Source organism: Sinocyclocheilus anshuiensis, unplaced genomic scaffold, assembly GCF_001515605.1.
Source record: "Sinocyclocheilus anshuiensis isolate Anshui unplaced genomic scaffold, SAMN03320099.WGS_v1.1 scaffold455, whole genome shotgun sequence".
Taxonomy (NCBI): domain Eukaryota; kingdom Metazoa; phylum Chordata; class Actinopteri; order Cypriniformes; family Cyprinidae; genus Sinocyclocheilus; species Sinocyclocheilus anshuiensis.
In genome coordinates this window covers 23848-29832 of record NW_015552560.1, presented here as the reverse complement: position 1 = coordinate 29832, position 5985 = coordinate 23848, and the positions used below count along the sequence as shown (strand labels likewise).

The 5985-nt window shown below is 37.5% G+C and overlaps 1 protein-coding gene across 1 annotated transcript in view; it reads left to right on the top strand.

Annotated features, from left to right (window-relative positions):
* Positions 1–5985, top strand: part of LOC107664693 (WD repeat-containing protein 11-like) — a gene marked incomplete at its 3' end in the record, with an annotated part of 45019 nt that overhangs the window by 23993 nt on the left and 15041 nt on the right. The gene's annotated exons all lie outside the window — the stretch shown is intronic.

The window sequence follows — 5985 nt, the reverse complement described above, 5'->3', positions numbered from 1 at the left end:
CATACACTCATCTTTCATCTCTCTCTCTCTCTCTCTCTCTCTCTCTGTCTCTCTCTCGAATTGGCAATATTTGAGAAAAGGGTTTAGCGATTTATAATTATTGGAGGGACTAGCCCCCCTCAGTGTCTACGGTGGTTATCGCCCTGATCAGACATGAAAATATGTTGTGGCACTATCGTGTAGTCTGTAATGATATGATGTTAGCAAACTTTAGCGATTTTTTGCAAACATTTCTTTGAGTAACATGACCGTAAATATGAACTCACGATTGAAAGTAACATAAAACAAATGATTACTTTTCGTTAAAATCTTTATTAATGCCAAAAAATGCTTACATTTATGTGTCTTTTTGTTCGCTCGGGCAGCCATGTTGCCGCTGAAGCTGGTTTATGCTGGGATAATTCATACCCCTTCGTTTGAAGTGTGGTCCCGAAAAATCTTCGTTTGAAGGGCTGTCTGGCCCTTCCCCTACCCCTCCAACCAAAAGAGAATCGAGACACCCCTACCCCTTCACGTGAACGCGCGAAACAGAGGGGTAGGGGAGAGGGGAAGGGCTAAGGGGTAGAATTGGGATTGGGCCTAATATAAGCATAGATGCCGTAGTACAAGGGGTGTTATGGGAAGTGTTTGCAGTTCTGGTTGCCATAATTAATGCAGCCTACCAATCCCTTAAGGTATTTGAATGATACAGTATGCAGTATTCTAGGTTATTATGTGTTAGAGGTTTTTAGTCCAATAATTAAAATCTGTTTCCTGGGTTTATCTAAGTTTAGTAGTAGAAAGTTACTAGTCATGCAATTTTTTTTAGCAACTATGCATTCCATTAGCTTTGTGAATTAGTATGTTTTGTCGGGCTTAGAACAAAAATAGAGCTGAGTATCATCTGCAGGGCTTGACATTAAGCCTTGACATGTGCTTGCAAGTAAATCAGTTATGCACTTGTCAGACTACATAAAAAGTTAATCATAACAATATAGGTGTTTCTGAAAGTTATGGCCTGTGCCACAAACTGTTTTAAACTGGCATTGGCAGTGCAAGAGATGTGAAATCGCTTATTCAATCAGACTTTACAAACTATTTCCATCTGACATAACTTCCTGATTCTGTGAGCCTTCTGTTTCTCCTTGATCTCTATGCTGAGGCAAAGAGATCACATGGAAACCATATTTGGTTTATATTTCATGAAGCTGCAGCTGCCTCCATAGAAGTTGGGTCCCTAAACAGGCGGCCCTTTCATGAGTAACTGCAGTGTACTAAGGTTGAAGCTGCCTCCCCCTGATAGTGGGTCCCTTAAGTAGGCAGCTCCCTTAGGTTGTGAAATGTAACTTCCTCCCCCATTGTGTCCCTTAATCAGGAAGTTCCTTTATGGGTATTTAGTGGAGCTTTAAGTAGGAAGTTCCCTAATACCAACAAGGTGATAGCTTCCTCGCCATAGTGTCAGGTCTCCTAAGCAGGAAGCTCCCTTTTGTGTTACCCAGGTGTGGACTTCCCCAAAATATTGGGTGATCTTTTTGGAAGACCCCTTGAGGTTGTTAGAGGGAGTAGCACCTTCCCCATTCTGGGTATTAAGTAAGGTCTTCACCCCAGCTTTCAAGCTCTCATGATCACTGAATTAAGGTGAGCTGCCTCCGCCTCCGCCTCCGTCTCAAATTTATTTGTATAGCTCTTTTCTCGATACATATTGTTTTAAAGCAGCTTCACACAAAAAAAAAATCATAAAAAATTAAAATATTTTTATATTTTAAAGGGGTCATATGATGTTGCTAAAAAGAACAAGTTACGCCTTCTTTCTTTGCGTGAACATTTGGGTGGCGTTATGCAAATCTTCCCACATCGTGACGTAGACATGTGGGGGCGTGTTTAAACGAGGCGTTTTAGGAGGGAGTGAACCAGTCTTAACTTTTATAAAGACGTTGGGTTTGAGACTTTAGTCTTTGCAACTTTAGGGATCTTATCTATTCACAAACAGCTTCTAACACTCCAAAGAGAAAGGAAACTTGAAATCGCATCATATGACCCCTTTAAAAAAAGTATATTTATAAAATTCTAAAGTTAGTGTGCCAGAGTAATATCCATATTTCAGTACTGTAATATACAGTACAGCTATTAGATAATACAGGCTAGTTAAAGTAATACATATTTAGTTAAGCAGACATTATAAACTATTAGGTGATGAGTACAGCTTGCAATCATACTGTTTATAATATAAGGATAGTATTTAACAATTTTGTATGTTGATCCAAGGCATCATCTGAAGTCTTTTCAGGCGTTGGTGTCATCTGAAATCTTCGCAAAGGCTGGATCCAAACTGGAGCTGGTGCTGTCTTTATCCCGGGCTGGCACAGAAAAAAGGAAACAAATAGAGAAGAATTAGTGTAGCTGCTATTCATAGCATTTCTGGCAAACATGATCCTATGTATTTGGTACTCTTTCACCAGATATCATTGTAGTATTTGAATTTTGCACACTACCTTGTGTAGACTCAACAGACAAGCAATGTAGTGCCTTAATGTTGATACTGATGCTTCTCTTCATACCAGTGATGCCTGTCATTGTGAAATCCCCATAACTGTTGAAAGAATGCTATGACAAACATATCGAATTCATCGGCATGAAAGCTCTAACGGACACAGCTAATCGCAGGTAATTCTTACTCATAATATTTATGCATAATATACATAACTTACCTGAAGCAACCCAAGCTGCCGTTGCTAGTTCTAAAGTGACATCGTAGAATTAGTAATGGAGGCTTTAGTGCACCTGTTTAAATATAAATGAAAGTAAAAAAAAGTTGTTCCACAAGACAATTTAGGACACACCATGGTTGTTTCTTATTTATTTACATACTTGTGCCATCAAACAGTTGTATATAAACAATATCTCACTTACAGTTGAATCACAGTCATGCTAATATTAGAGCCATATCACTCTCCTGATTGTGTGTGTATGTATATGTATATGTAAGGGATAATCAACGGCTAGCCGTGCATTAAAGGATTTTAAATGCACGACGTGGAGGCAAAGAACCGCCCGACGCGAATCACTATACTAATTAGATTGTAAGAGCAGACTGATTGCTATAAAAGGAGGGAAGAAGCGCTTCCAATCGTTGTGTTCTTGTTAACAATGGTTACCTCCAAAGAAACACGTGCAGCCATCATCGCTTTGACACACACACACACAAACAGAAAAAAAAAAAAACTTTTCAGAATTCATAGTGTATAGTACAGTAGACAAGTAAAGTTAAAATACCGAACAGGACCACATGGACCTGCCATTAAACCCCTAAACCAACTGCCTTGAGCTCACTGCATATACCTACTACAGTACACGGTTCCATTCAGAATGATTTAACTCAGCAACGTACACATGACAAATCAAAACATTATCCTAAACATGTATGGAAAAAAAACATGAATGTACTGAAATGTGTCTTTGCATAAATACAATGTATGATATGTACATCAAGAGCATTACACAGTTTGTTTGTGCATCAAAATATCAGACTCACTCATGCTTACTGTATGACTCCTGTACGTCAACACAAACATTTTTACCTTGATTGCAATCTTCAACCATCAAAACTTTACTAGAGAAGCTGGTTTGCTTTATCCAGCCGAGAAAACTTAGTTTGCGTATCATACAACAGTGGGATGTTTTGACACTCTGTTAAGTCTGTATTTCACACAGTGTGATACGTGAGGGCTCACGCTCTTCAGAGACAATCTCAGAATATGACAGCTCGATGAATAATTCACTGAAAACGCAATGTGAGTCTGTTTTCTCTCTGCCATCTCTGATGTAATCAGCTTGGTTTTCTTTACATTAGCACTGTTTTGGACTGATAGTTTGAATGCATTCGCTTACTGGATTGGACTGAAAACTCCCTGAGTTTAGTGGCTTAAAATTATCGCAAAATTATTGCAAACAGAGAAGCAAAATCGGGGAAAAGGTTTAGAATAGAAATTGTGCTTTAGTAATTTTGTGTTAAGGATTTTTGAATGAATTGCATACGTTAACGTATTAACGTTGTATCCTTTAGGACAACTTTGATGAAAGGTTTTGATCCACTTCAAATGTTGACTACTTTATGTATGTATGTATGTATGTATGCATGTATACATGGCTGTAACCAGGGTTTGGAAATTAGTTAGGGCTGTGGTGGGGTTAAGAATTGTGCTATAATGACCCCTTCAAATTCAACTCATTATATAACACTTTAAAAGAGACAGACATGTAGATGTTTCTGAAAGATGTTTTCTCTGTTTTGGAGGGATGAACACTTTTAAATTTCAAAATTTGTTAATACTTTACTATGTAGGTTAGGGGTGAATAATTTTATCAGTTTATTATTCATGCAAAAATATAGTTTTCATGAATAACCATTGCTATATAGATGATAACTTTGACTAGTGCTTTTATGAATGTTTTTAGCACATGCCTTCGTTCACAACTCTCTCAAGCCTCATTCACTCCGTTAGCGTCTTGCACCAATCATTTTCATATCATGGACGCTAAACATTCTTGCAAACTGTCTAAACTGAATTATACATGCAGACACTCATAAGAGGAGTTGTAAACAGCAAATTAGTCATTCAGAGAGCAAATTTTATTTTGGAACATGAAAAATTTACCGAGGTCCGGTGACCTCATAGCTGGTTACGGCCATGTGTATATACAGTGCCTTGCAAAAGTAATTGTTCCCTCCCGTAGTTGGCTGATGTGTGTGTGTGTGTGTGTGTGTGTGTGTGTGTGTCTCTGTGTGTGTCTCTGTGTGTGTGTGTGTGTTGGCTTAGATATGCACTCTCTGTCTACAATATGAAAACTAGCAAAAACAAACAAAAAATATTTTAACAATAAAATTCCTAATAGTAATTACAATAATTCCAAATTGCAATAATGTTTCTCTATTAAAACAACAGTGGTTAATTAAGTGCGTTTATTCAGCAACCAATCGCAAACAAAATAGTCGAGATCTCATGACAGAACACAGACTGGCTGAATGCCACTTTCATTTAAGCTGAACATCTCACATGGAGATTGCTAAACTTCAGCTTACTTGTTTGTCGATGTTTTCAAATCATCTTCGGCTCTTCCACAATGAAGAACGAGCACGTGCGCATTGGTTGCCAGATTGCAAAAAATAAGCAAAACACTGGACAAGGAAGCTCTGATTTGCGGATTTGAATTCTTAATATCTGGCAACCGCATACATGAAAGCTTGTGTAGTAGAGGCGTGTACAGCAGTCCGTAATTATATTGTATCTCCTTTTTTTTCAACAAAAATTTTAAAAGAAATTTGGCATAGTTTTTATTTTTTTAAATACATTTTAGTCTTGTCTTTTTTCATCAACGATATTGCATGTTGATGTAGTCACAGTCATGGCCATAGCCAGGCTTTTAAAATTAGTGAGGTCTGGAGAGATGTTGGTGTTAAAGAATTGTGCTATAATACCCCCTACAAATACAACTCATTATATACACTATAAACACCTTAAAAGAGACAGACATGTAGATGTTTCTGAAAGATGTTTTCTCTGTTTTGGAGGGATGAACACTTTTAAATTTCAAAATTTGTTAATACTTTACTATGTAGGTTAGGGGTGAATAATTTTATCAGTTTATTATTCATGCAAAAATATAGTTTTCATGAATAACCATTGCTATATAGATGATAACTTTGACTAGTGCTTTTATGAATGTTTTTAGCACATGCCTTCGTTCACAACTCTCTCAAGCCTCATTCACTCCGTTAGCGTCTTGCACCAATCATTTTCATATCATGGATGCTAAACATTCTTGCAAACTGTCTAAACTGAATTATACATGCAGACACTCATAAGAGGAGTTGTAAACAGCAAATTAGTCATTCAGAGAGCAAATTTTATTTTGGAACATGAAAAATTTACCGAGGTCCGGTGACCTCATAGCTGGTTACGGCCATGTGTATATACAGTGCCTTGCAAAAGTAATTGTTCCCTCCCG